At 41.2% G+C, this 11125-nt stretch overlaps 1 protein-coding gene across 1 annotated transcript in view; it reads right to left on the bottom strand.

Moving 5' to 3' along the window:
- The window catches only part of IL1RL1 (interleukin 1 receptor like 1), a 44890-nt gene that overhangs the window by 21829 nt on the left and 11936 nt on the right, over window positions 1-11125 (bottom strand). The gene's annotated exons all lie outside the window — the stretch shown is intronic.

The following is an 11125-nucleotide window of genomic DNA, read 5'->3' as shown; positions in this document are numbered from 1 at the left end:
TCTACCTCCTTAGATTTAAATTTCAGTCAGGGTCTCAGCTTGCAGTTCAAAGAAATGACTAAGAAGTCTACTTTCAGGCAGTGATGACACAAACCAGGACCCTCAGTTCTTGGGCTCCATATGAAACCAATGTAATAACAAAAGTTGACCTTAACTAAACATGTTTTAATCATGACTCCGTTTTGTGAGTAAACCAACTTACTTTTAAACGTCACCACATCTGGGAAGCATTCAGGGACTAACTCCAAAACAACTCACTGATATAATAATAGCTAATCTTTATCTAGAACGTCCTCACACCGCAATCCCCTCTCCTCCACTCTCCTCTCGAGATCTTGGGCATGTACACACACACACCCGGCGTGAGTTTAAACCACCGGGTCCAGAACTCAAATCGCAGTTGACTGCATGGGAGTCCAGAGACACAGCCATTATGCCAACTGCTGGTCCCTTTGTCACACACTTCTGAGTAACTCACACGTCTTCATCCCTTCATTCTCATATAACCCAATGATGTATTTGCTATTTTTATTATCCATATTTTATAGACAAAGACAATGAACACAGTGCCCAAGTCACATAACACAAGTGAGAGCCAGAATTTGAACTGAGGAGGCTAGCTCCAGACGAGACGAATCACCAAATCATACAGCCACCAGGTGTGAAAGGCTAAGTAAGGAGACACTGCAGAAGAGGAGTTCTAAGTAAAATTTTTGAGCCAGTGTTTGACAGTATCTTTGCTCCATGTGGCGACTGGGAAGGCTGTTGAGCAGTCGTCTTATCTGCCTGAAGGTTTAGTCAGCCTTTGGACGTGCACAACCCTCTGAAAGGAAGAGATAGAAAAGTCTTTTGACTGCAACGAGATTGGCCGTGAGATGTTTGGTGTAAATTTAAGGAATCAGTCTGCTCATTGCTAATCTTGACCAACTTGTGACAGGTCTTATCAAGATCATATCATGAGTTTAGCGTGAGATCCCAGAGTCAGGAGCCAGCATGTTTAGGATACCACCTGGGGTTGGTAAATGCTAGAGAAGCATTTGTTAAAGGAAATAATACAGGGGGTAGGTGGTGTAGCAGTGGTCAAGTGTGATATTGTGACATTCTGCAGGGCAATCTTACAAGCGAAAGTTCCTGGTTCAAGCCCAGCAAACTCCCTGAGTATTCGAGGGGCATATATGCTCATGAACCGGGGCTAGCTGAAGTCTTGGGGGTGGGTCATGGTGCTAACACCCTGCTGGGATTCTCTTTTGCATGCAGGAGCTCACTCATGGAAGAAACAAGTAAAAAACATTGACAATAAACTAGCAAAAAATACAGACTTGGATTTATTTTATGTTTGTATTCTGAAAGAACATTTTAAAAACACCCATGAAATTTAGGAATTTGTTCATTAAATCAAGGCCTCATACATGTTGGTTTTTTAATTTTAAACATGAGGTTTAAGTCAGAATTTTTTTTTTGAGAGGTTTTGCTATTGGGCACGTGCGCTCACCTGAAAGACAGAGAGACAGAAAGAGAGAAGTCACCCCCTTCGCAGGGGGAATGGCCACGCCACAATCCCTTCTCCTCCATTCTCCTCTTGGGATCTTGGGCACGCATGCACACGTGCCTGGCATGAATTTAGCCTGCCGGCTCCAGGATTTGAACCACAGTCGACTACATGGGAGTCTAGTGACATAGCCATTACACCAACTGCTAGCCCCCATAAGTCAGAATTTTAACATACAGAATTTTGCAGAAGCATTTAGAAAAGTCTATCATCATTAAATTATTGCCATTCACTCAACAATTAAGTCTTTTCATTCAGAGTACAAGTGTGAAAGTTATCATCAACATCATTCAAATTTTACAGATTAAAATAAAAGCCCAAGGATGAGACTGGTTAAATAAATTGACGAATCTCATCCAGTTGTGGCTGGGTAGAAACCAGACTTGCTGAACCTCAAAACCAAAGCTTTTTTTTTCTTTTTTTTTTTGGTGTGTGTTTTTCTCTCTAATGTCAACCCCTCAAAAAAAGAGAAAGAGAGAGAAATTATAGAAGTAAAGCCTTCCTCTCATAATTAGGACTGGGCTATTTAAAAACATAAGCTAGTCTAATTTTCCTTAAACCTCTTCTTTATAAAAAACAAAGCCATTTGGCTATTTTTAGTCTTTTTTTGAAATTTACATTTAATCATTGTATGTTTTTACAGCATATGATATGGGTTCTCCGATCATAAATGCATTGCATGTCAAGCAACTCAAAGATACTCCCATGAGCAATGCTTTCCACTCTTAAGTCTGCTGAGGATTTTTTCTTTTTCCCCGTTGAGTTTTGTCGGCGTCCGCCCCCAGGCTTAGCGCTATTATGGAAGAAGCAGAAAAGATGAGACAAAAAGATAGAGTGGAAACGGACACAGGCAGCCTGAGCCTAGGTAGCCCAAGCAATTTGTGCCGCCCAGATGAACTGGACGTCTTTATTTATAGTACAAGGAGACATTACACATGTACGTTTCATGACACTTCATGGATTGGTTGCCAGGTTACAGACAATAAGAAGCAGTTAACAAATCTATAAGAGATTAGTCATACCAGGGGCAAGGTGTATCCCTTGGTGGTAATCCCATCTAGAGTAAATCTCATCTTCCTTTCTAATGCAGAGAACTAGCTGTTAGGTGTGGAGAAGGAGCTAAAGAACTTCTCCATAAGGAGTGCACCACCACACCCAGAGTAGGCTAAAGAACCTTTCAGATGCAGAGCAGGGATTGGACTTTACTATTTGGGGTCAAGATGTTTCTTGAAGTCCATCAGATGTGTCTGTTGGAACGCCCCTAGTAATTTCCACCCTTGCTCTGTCTGCAGCCAAGGTCAAGGAAAGACAAGTTACAAGGTTCTGCCAAACCCCAAAAGAGCATGTGGTGTTTGCTCAGCGCATGTCCCCACACCTCAGACTCTCTCTCTTAAACGTGTCCCCACAGAGTTTCCTCCTCCCCAAGCACCACCCCACACCCCATACAGTCTATGGTATCTCCTCTTGCTGGTTCTGCTATCGTGTTTTCCAATCTGTCAGTTTCTGTCTCCAAGTGCAGATATCCTGTATATTTTGAGGAGGGACATACAAAGTCTGTCTTTCATAGTCTGGCTTGCTCGAAGTAGCATTAAATTGTCTCTATTCGCTGATGACAGGCTCTGGGTGCTCTTTATGGTTGAGTAGTATTTCATAGGGTATATGGGCCATACTTTTCCAATCTGATCATCTGTTCTTGAGCACTTAGGCTGATTCCTTGTCTTAACGATTGTGAATAATGCTGCAATAAACATGCATATGCAAGTGTCTTTCCAGCTGAGTGTTTTCCTGTCCTTAGGGTAAATCCTCAGGTGAAATGAGAGGGTGGCATGGGAGTACTGTCTGTGCGTCTGGCTTCTAACTGTCCTGACACCATTCACCACAGGGTTAGTGGCATCGCAGCTTATAGCACCTCAACAATATAAAAGGTGAGAGGCAAAGGCTTCTAATCAAGAAATAAAACAAGGGAACCAGCAGTTAGCGTAATGGCTATGTCGCTGGACTCCCACGTAGTCGACCGCGGTTCGCGTCCCAGACCTGGTGGCTTAGAACTCATGCCGGGTGCATGTGTGTGCGTGCCCAAGATCCTGAGAGGAGAATGGAGAAGGGATTGCGGCGTGACCATCCCCCCTGGGGGGGTGATTTCTCGCTTTCTGTCTCTATGTCTCTCTCTGTCTGGCGAGCGCACGTGCCCTATAGTGAAAACCTCTCAAAAAAAAAAAAAAGAAAGAAAGAAAGAAAACAAGGGACTGAAACAGTCATATGTCTTGCTACGATAGTCATAAATCCTCCAGTGTCTGCCTGTTTCTTTGACAAACACCCTCTTCTTAAAACTTTTTGCAACCATGCTTCATTTTCAAAATGAATCTAATAGAAGCCAACCTAATCTGAACATCATTTTTTCCCTGATTTCAGGTTGCAGTGTTGAAATTTTACATTTGCTTATTTATAATCTACTTCTCTGACATTTTTAATAAAAAAATATAAAACTATATATATATATATATTTTTTTTTTAAGGTTGTCATAGGTCCTTGTGCTCACTAGAGAGAGAGACAGAGAGAGAAATCGAGTAATTACCCCTCCCCCCCAGGAAGTTGGCTGTGCTGCTATCCCTTCTTCTCTTTTCTCCTCTTGGGATATTGGGCATACACACACACACACACACACACACACACACACTTGGCATGGTTTTCAAGCTGCCAGGTTCAGGGCTTAAACCGAGGCTGACCATATAGGAGTCCGGTACTTAATCATCACACCACCTAACCTCAGAACCAAACATTTGATTGCCAAAAGACTAGCCAACTGCTTGCACTTGGAATGTGACATTCAAATATTCCCTAATGTAGAAGATACGAGGCAAGACTTACTAATTATACTCTGTCAAAGTCTCAGCTAATTCAGAGCATATATGTCTTAACACACTCCAGAGAGGACCACTGTGGTCCAGTCTCACTGTAAACCCACATCCAAGGGCAGGAAATTGTTCTCACGTGAACGTTACATGACTTAATCACTCAGGCTCTCACTGCACAATTTTTCGCCAGACTAAGTAGAAGGCAGGTATTTCCCCCTGACTTTAGATGCCTTTTTCCTCCTCCTTTTCCTTTTCTTTTTTTTTTTCCTCACACACATGTGTGTAGTGCTTGTCATGAGTAGGGTAGGATCTGTGTAGTGTTCGGTGGCCTGGGCTGCGCTTCCAGAGAATGCTTTGGGCTCCATCAATTGTGTCATCTTGGGCCAAACGCTGGCCTCTTGGACCCATCTTTGTCACACTCTAAACTCTGGGTCCACTCAGCACTCTTTACGTCCCATCCATCAGCCAGTTCTCCCCTCCGAATGCCAGAAGATGCCAATATGTCTTCGTGGACCAGTTGGAATGGACCAAGACAATGCACTTCTTTTATTTATTTATTTATTTTTTGGAGAGGTTTTTTTTTTTTTTTCTTTTTCTATAGGGCACGTGCGCTCGTCAGACAGAGAGACAGACAGTGAGAAATTACCCCCCAGGGAGGATGGCCACACTGCAATCCCTTCTCCTCCATTCTCCTCTCAGGATCATGGGCACGTACGCACATGTGCCCGGCGTGAGTTCTAAGCCACCAGGTCCAGGATGCAAACTGAGGTCGACTACATGGGAGTCCAGCAACATAGCCATTACACTAACTGCTGGTCCCAAGACAATGCACTTCTGAGCTGAGACCTGACCTCCCATGACCTCCTACAACCTCCTCTCCCAGGGACCCATGAAAAGCTGCTTTTCCCATGACTTGGCTTCTCTCAGTGATGCCAACTCCATCCTGAGTGTTGACTTAGACTGAAGCTCTCCACGTGTGACTGGCTCTTCTCTTCCCCACATAGCTGACATGCAACCTCTCAGGGCATCCTAGCATCATCACCTTGGAGCTTGTCCCACCTGCAGCTCCTCCCTGCCTCCACTGCCACTTTCCTTGTCAAGCCACCATCATTTCTCACCTAGGTATTTCTAGTACTGTTTTTTTATTTTAATTTCTTAACTTTTTAAAAAACCTTTTAAAAGGATTTATATTATTATTATTATTATTATTATTATTTTAATTTGTCCAGAGAAAGACAGAGACAGAGAAAGTGAGAAAGAAAGTCGCCAGGTCCAAGACTTGAACTGTGGTGGACCATGTGGGAATCCAGTGCCCCAACCACCACATCACTTGCTGGCCCCTCACCTTGATATTTTTACTAATTTTAAAAAATTATTTGAAAGAGAGTGTATGCACTTGCCCCAGAAAAAGAGACAGAGGTCGGGGAGGGCTTCAAGAGAAAGCACCTTTCAGTGGGACCTGGTGATTCTGTAATCTCTTCTCCTCCATTTCTCCATCCCCTCAGGATTTGGGGCATGCACATGCACTTGACATGTTCTCCAAGCTGCCAGGGTTTGATGTGAACCACAGGGTTATCCCCGTGGAATTCAGTTCCCTTCCACCACTAGGCCACAGACAGTCCTCTCAGCTGAATTTTAACAACATTTTCATATTTGTTGTCCTCCACTTGGGCTCCTCAGTCTACTCCTGGTACAGAGGCTTCAGAGCTCTTGTTAGCACCTAAGTCAGGGCTGGATGGCAGTGCGGTGGTAAGACACAATGGTGGTAAGACAGCAAGGCTGATCTACATGGAGAGGTTCCAGGTTCACATCCAGAGACCTCCCTGAGTAGCTGAGCACATGTGTGCCGTGATCCAGAGCTAGATGAGGCAGGGGTGGTTGCGACATAGAGATGCCATTGGGGGTGCTTTCTCTCTTTCTCGCTCACTCATGGAAGAAGTAAATAATCTTTTTACAAATAAATAAATAAGGTGAATCAAATAGGTTGTCCAATGTCTTTCCTCTTTGCCTAGAGAAAAAGCTAACAGCCTTATAGCAACTGTGGCTGGAAGGCCCCAAGATAAGATGTCACTCAACACCTATCTGACACTTCCTCTTTAGCCCTGCGCTCTCTTTGCTGTCCCTTGAAGATCCCAGGCTTCTCCCTCTGCACCTGTGGTTCCTTCTCCCTGGACAGTTCTTCCACTTAGCAAAAGGGTAAACTCTCTTGCCTCTTCCAAGTCAGTGTTCAGATTGTACAGACTCAGGGACACTTAGTTCAACTACTTAATTTTATTTTCTTTCTTCACTTCTGAGTTTTTAAAATCGAGGTAAAATTTACATAATGAAAAATGACCATTTTAAAGTGCACAATTCAGGGGCATTTAGTACATTCATGCTGTGCCACCAATACCTTTATCTATTATACTATCAACACATCTTCATACTCCCAAGTGCAAACCCATACCCATTTCAGATCACATCTCATTCCTCCCTCCCCCAGCCCAGCAACCACCAGTCTATTTTCTGTCTCTATGGATTTGCCTATTTTGAATGTTTCATATAAATGGAATTATATGATAAATAGCCTTTTCTGTCTGGATTCTTTCACTTGGATATTTTTTTTTCTTTGTTTGCTTTAGTTTATGTATAAGGTACATGTGCTTGCAGGAGAGAGCAAGAAAACAAGAGAGAGAGAGAGAAAAGAACACCTCCCTGGGGCGGTGTGTGTGTGTGTGTGTGATCATGTTGCAATCTCTTCTCCTCCATTCTCCCTTCAGGATTTGGGGCAGAGATGCATATGGATCCAGCATGCTTTTCAAGCCACTGGGTCTGGGACTCAAACCACACAACTGGGCACATGAGTTCCAGCCACCTCAATCAACACACCACTGGCTGGACCCAAGCTGAATGCTTTTAATTTTCATTCATGTTGTAGCATGTCTCAGTACTTCATTTCTTTTACTGGCTAAATAATATCCCACCATGTGTATATATATTACAACTTGTTTGTCCATTCATCCCTTGATGGCCAACCGGGTTGCTTCTACCTTTTACATGTTTTTAATGTTATGGATGTTGATGTCAAAGAATCTGAGTACCTGACCAATTGATTTTTCAGTTGCAACACCATCCTTTCCCATTCCCTGTCTTCTTATCCTATGTTCATGTTATTCTTGGGCAGTCAGCACCTTATAACATTCTATTTATGCATCATGTTGATTATTTGATGCTTTGTTACACTAGAATATGAGCTCCAGAAGACAAAATATTTTTATTGGTTCTGTCTGCTGATACAGTTCACACCCTGGAGCAATGTCTAGCACAGAGAAGATACACAAAAATGTGTGTTAAGAGCTGGCTCAGTTGCAAAGCGGCAATGTACCAGCCAAACAATGCCATATTTATCGGAAAGATGACAGGTTGGGTTTACCAGTTAACCTGAACATGCCAGCTGCACCCAGGTGGCTGGGAAAGTTGAGTGGAGGTCTCAACACAAGACCCTATTGAGGGTACTTGTCTCTTTTCTCTGGACATCCGTTGGTTTCTGTCTCTTAATGTCATGAAAAAATAAATGATTGTTGATAGAAAGTGGATGAATATGGAATATCTACTGCTGAGTGAAGTAAGTCAGACTATGAAAGAGAGTCATTATAAATCCCCACTTAATAAAAACCTAGCGTTTCTATTAATTGATTTTTCAGTTGCAACATCATCCTTGGCAGAAACAGGAAGACTGGAGGGTATAAAAGCATGCAGAATGGTTGTGGATACTGGAGACAGCGTGGGAGGAGGGTAGGGGGGAAGGTGAGAGGAAAGGAATCAAGGGAAAGAAAGAGAGAGGCAAGATATTTAAGGGACACAGAAATGGAGGACTGAATGTTGATGATCATGTGTATGACAATATATATTTAACTCAACTGGTGTGTAGTGCATTCATGTTGGGAAAATTCATTTTACAAGCTGTGGTGATGTATAGTGATTGCATGTATAAAATAAATGTAAAACAAACCTCACGTCAAAAGGCTTTATGGTCATTACAGTAATTTGTAAGAAAGGCAGGATAAAATCCTTCGGGGGGAAAAAAAGTTTGTAGAATGAACCAGTACAACCCTACGGGATCAGAAAAATAAAGCTTTTATATGTGGATCTGAACATGTAAGTGTACTTTCTACCATGCTTTTACATTGCTCCCTTATAACTCTGCCTTTCTCTTTTACCTCACGATAAGGTGAAGCCTAAGTTGCCTTTGGAAGGTCCCAAGGGAACTCTTGGGACAGAGAAGAGAGTGAGCAGAAAGCAAGTCAGAAAGAACTCTGTAGACTGAAGAGAGACAGAGCAGAGAAGTGGCCATAGGAGAGCAGCCAGCCACCTTCAGTGTTTGTGCATGTGAAGTGACCGCATGTAGCAGAGGCCTCTTTGAGACTAGCATGTGTAGACATCACACATACTTACATTCTGGAGTCTACAGACTCTATTGCTGTGACATGCGTCTTTCACCATCTATTTAGTTCATGTGCCTTCTCCTTTCTCTTGAAGTGCCATCAGAATCAGCTTCCCTAGCATCGATGGGAAGTCTAAAATGTACATGGAAAATTAAAACACAGTCATGGGCTACATGACATTGCAGTCTATGACAGGCTGCATGGATGTAGGCGGTCCCACGAAATAAACCGCACAGGCTAGGGGGTATAGCAGCATATACCATCAGGGTTTGTGTGAGAACACTCTATGATGTTCACACAACAGCAAAACTGTCTGACAGTGTATTTCTCAGGACCTATCCCCATCACTGCACAACCACACTTAGAAGAGCCAAAACAGTGTTCAGACCTAGAAGCGAAGTTGGAGAACTTAGACAACTGGGCTGGCTGTAAGACTTTGTCTAAAGCTTCACATGCAATAAAGAAAACAGTTTAGTATTGGAGTGTTGTTGATCAAAACTTTGGAAGAAAAAGCTGAGAAATAGGTTCAAACATATACAGTAAATTGGTGGTAGATAAAAGCACCAAAATAAATCTATGAACCAAACATAATGCTTTCCACACCTGATGATGGTATCTACATGGACAACATCTCCATCTCACATTGGACACCAACCAAATCAAAATGAGTCATGTTACATGGAACATTTTTATAATTTGAAGTAAGAAAAACATTTTTCAAATTAGATACAAAAACCACAAACCATGACAGAAACAATAACTCAGTTTTGAACCTCATACGCAGACAAAACACTAACAATGTATATATCCAATGTAAGACTTATATCTACAATTCATGAATAAATCATATGAGCCAGTATGAAGAAGACAAAATAGTCCAATAGAAAAGACTGGAACTGTGATTCCATAAAGAAATTCATCAAGGACCGATAAATACATTGACAATGAAGCTTGCAGTTATTAGCTCTTAGAGAAATGTAATCAAAACCACAAAGAGATTCTATTTCATAGCTAATATTAAAAAGACTAATAATACTAGTGTTGATAAAAACATGATACAACTATTAGTTTCTCACAGATTGTTGACGGGAGTATAAAATGATACCATGACTTTGTAAGCAGTTTGGCATTTTCTGAGTCAACACTTAACATATATCCCAGGAATTCTCCTCGGGATCTACCTGAAGGAAGTAAAAATCTATGCATGCAAACAGGTTTGTACACAAACATTCTCAGCGGCATAATTCATAACAGCCAAATGCTGAAAGCATTACTAGTATCTATCAACACGTGAAAGGATCAACTATTCCATAGTCATACAATGGAACATGACTCAGCAACAAAAAAGGAACCACTAATTCTTGAAATATGAAGGAATTACAGAAACATTATGCTGAATGAAAAAAAATCAGGTTTAAGAGTGTGCACCATATAATCCCACTACATAATGTTTCAAAACTGCAAAGATGGAAGGTTGGTTCAAAGTTAAGGAACTTGAAAGAAATTTATGGGATACTGTCTTAATTGACATGATGACTTCAAAGAGTATGTATTTGTCAAAATTTATTGAATTTTACATTCAAATGCATTTTATTATATGTAGATTATACACTGATAATAAACAAAACAAAAAGTTAAAGGGTATCTACCATAGAATTTATCTGAAAGATAAATTCACTCCTAGAATTTATCTGAAATAATTAAAAACACACAGCTGCAAAGGCTTTATAAAAGCATGTTCCTAAATGCCACATTCATAATAGTGAAAACTGAAAATAATCCAAATATCTATCAACACAAGAACAGATAAAGAAAAGGAAATGCAAAGACTCAGCAGAAAAAGGAAGGAATTACTGATGTAGCAATGGGCTGACCCTTGAAAACGGCATGTTCTATGACTTTAAGTTTGTTTCAAAATAAAAAACAATAGAGACCTATTTCCCAAAAATGATGCTAAGCCAAAGAAGCTAAACACAGAAGGCTACATATTACGCTACACCTAGGTGAAGTCCAACAATAGGCAACTTAATATATTGTTCTCGGAAACAGAAAATGTGTGGAAATCTGATCAGAAAAGGACATTGAGCATAGTGAACTTTCTGGGAAGAAAAAATACTTTTTGTGCTGTTTGGGATGGTGATTATGTGGGCAGATGCAATTGCCAAGTCCCATTCAGCTGAACATTCAACTGAATATTTAGGATTGATGCTTTCTTTTCTTTTTTTTTTTTCTTTTTTTTTTTTTTTTTTTTTTTTTTTGGCAAGGGGGGGGGTTTTTCTTCAGACACAAACCCGAG

Source organism: Tupaia chinensis, unplaced genomic scaffold (genome assembly GCF_000334495.1).
Source record: "Tupaia chinensis unplaced genomic scaffold, TupChi_1.0 Scaffold144276_1, whole genome shotgun sequence".
Lineage (NCBI taxonomy): Eukaryota > Metazoa > Chordata > Mammalia > Scandentia > Tupaiidae > Tupaia > Tupaia belangeri.
The sequence above is the reverse complement of the archived record's forward strand: the minus strand, read 5'-3'. Positions and strand labels throughout refer to the sequence as shown.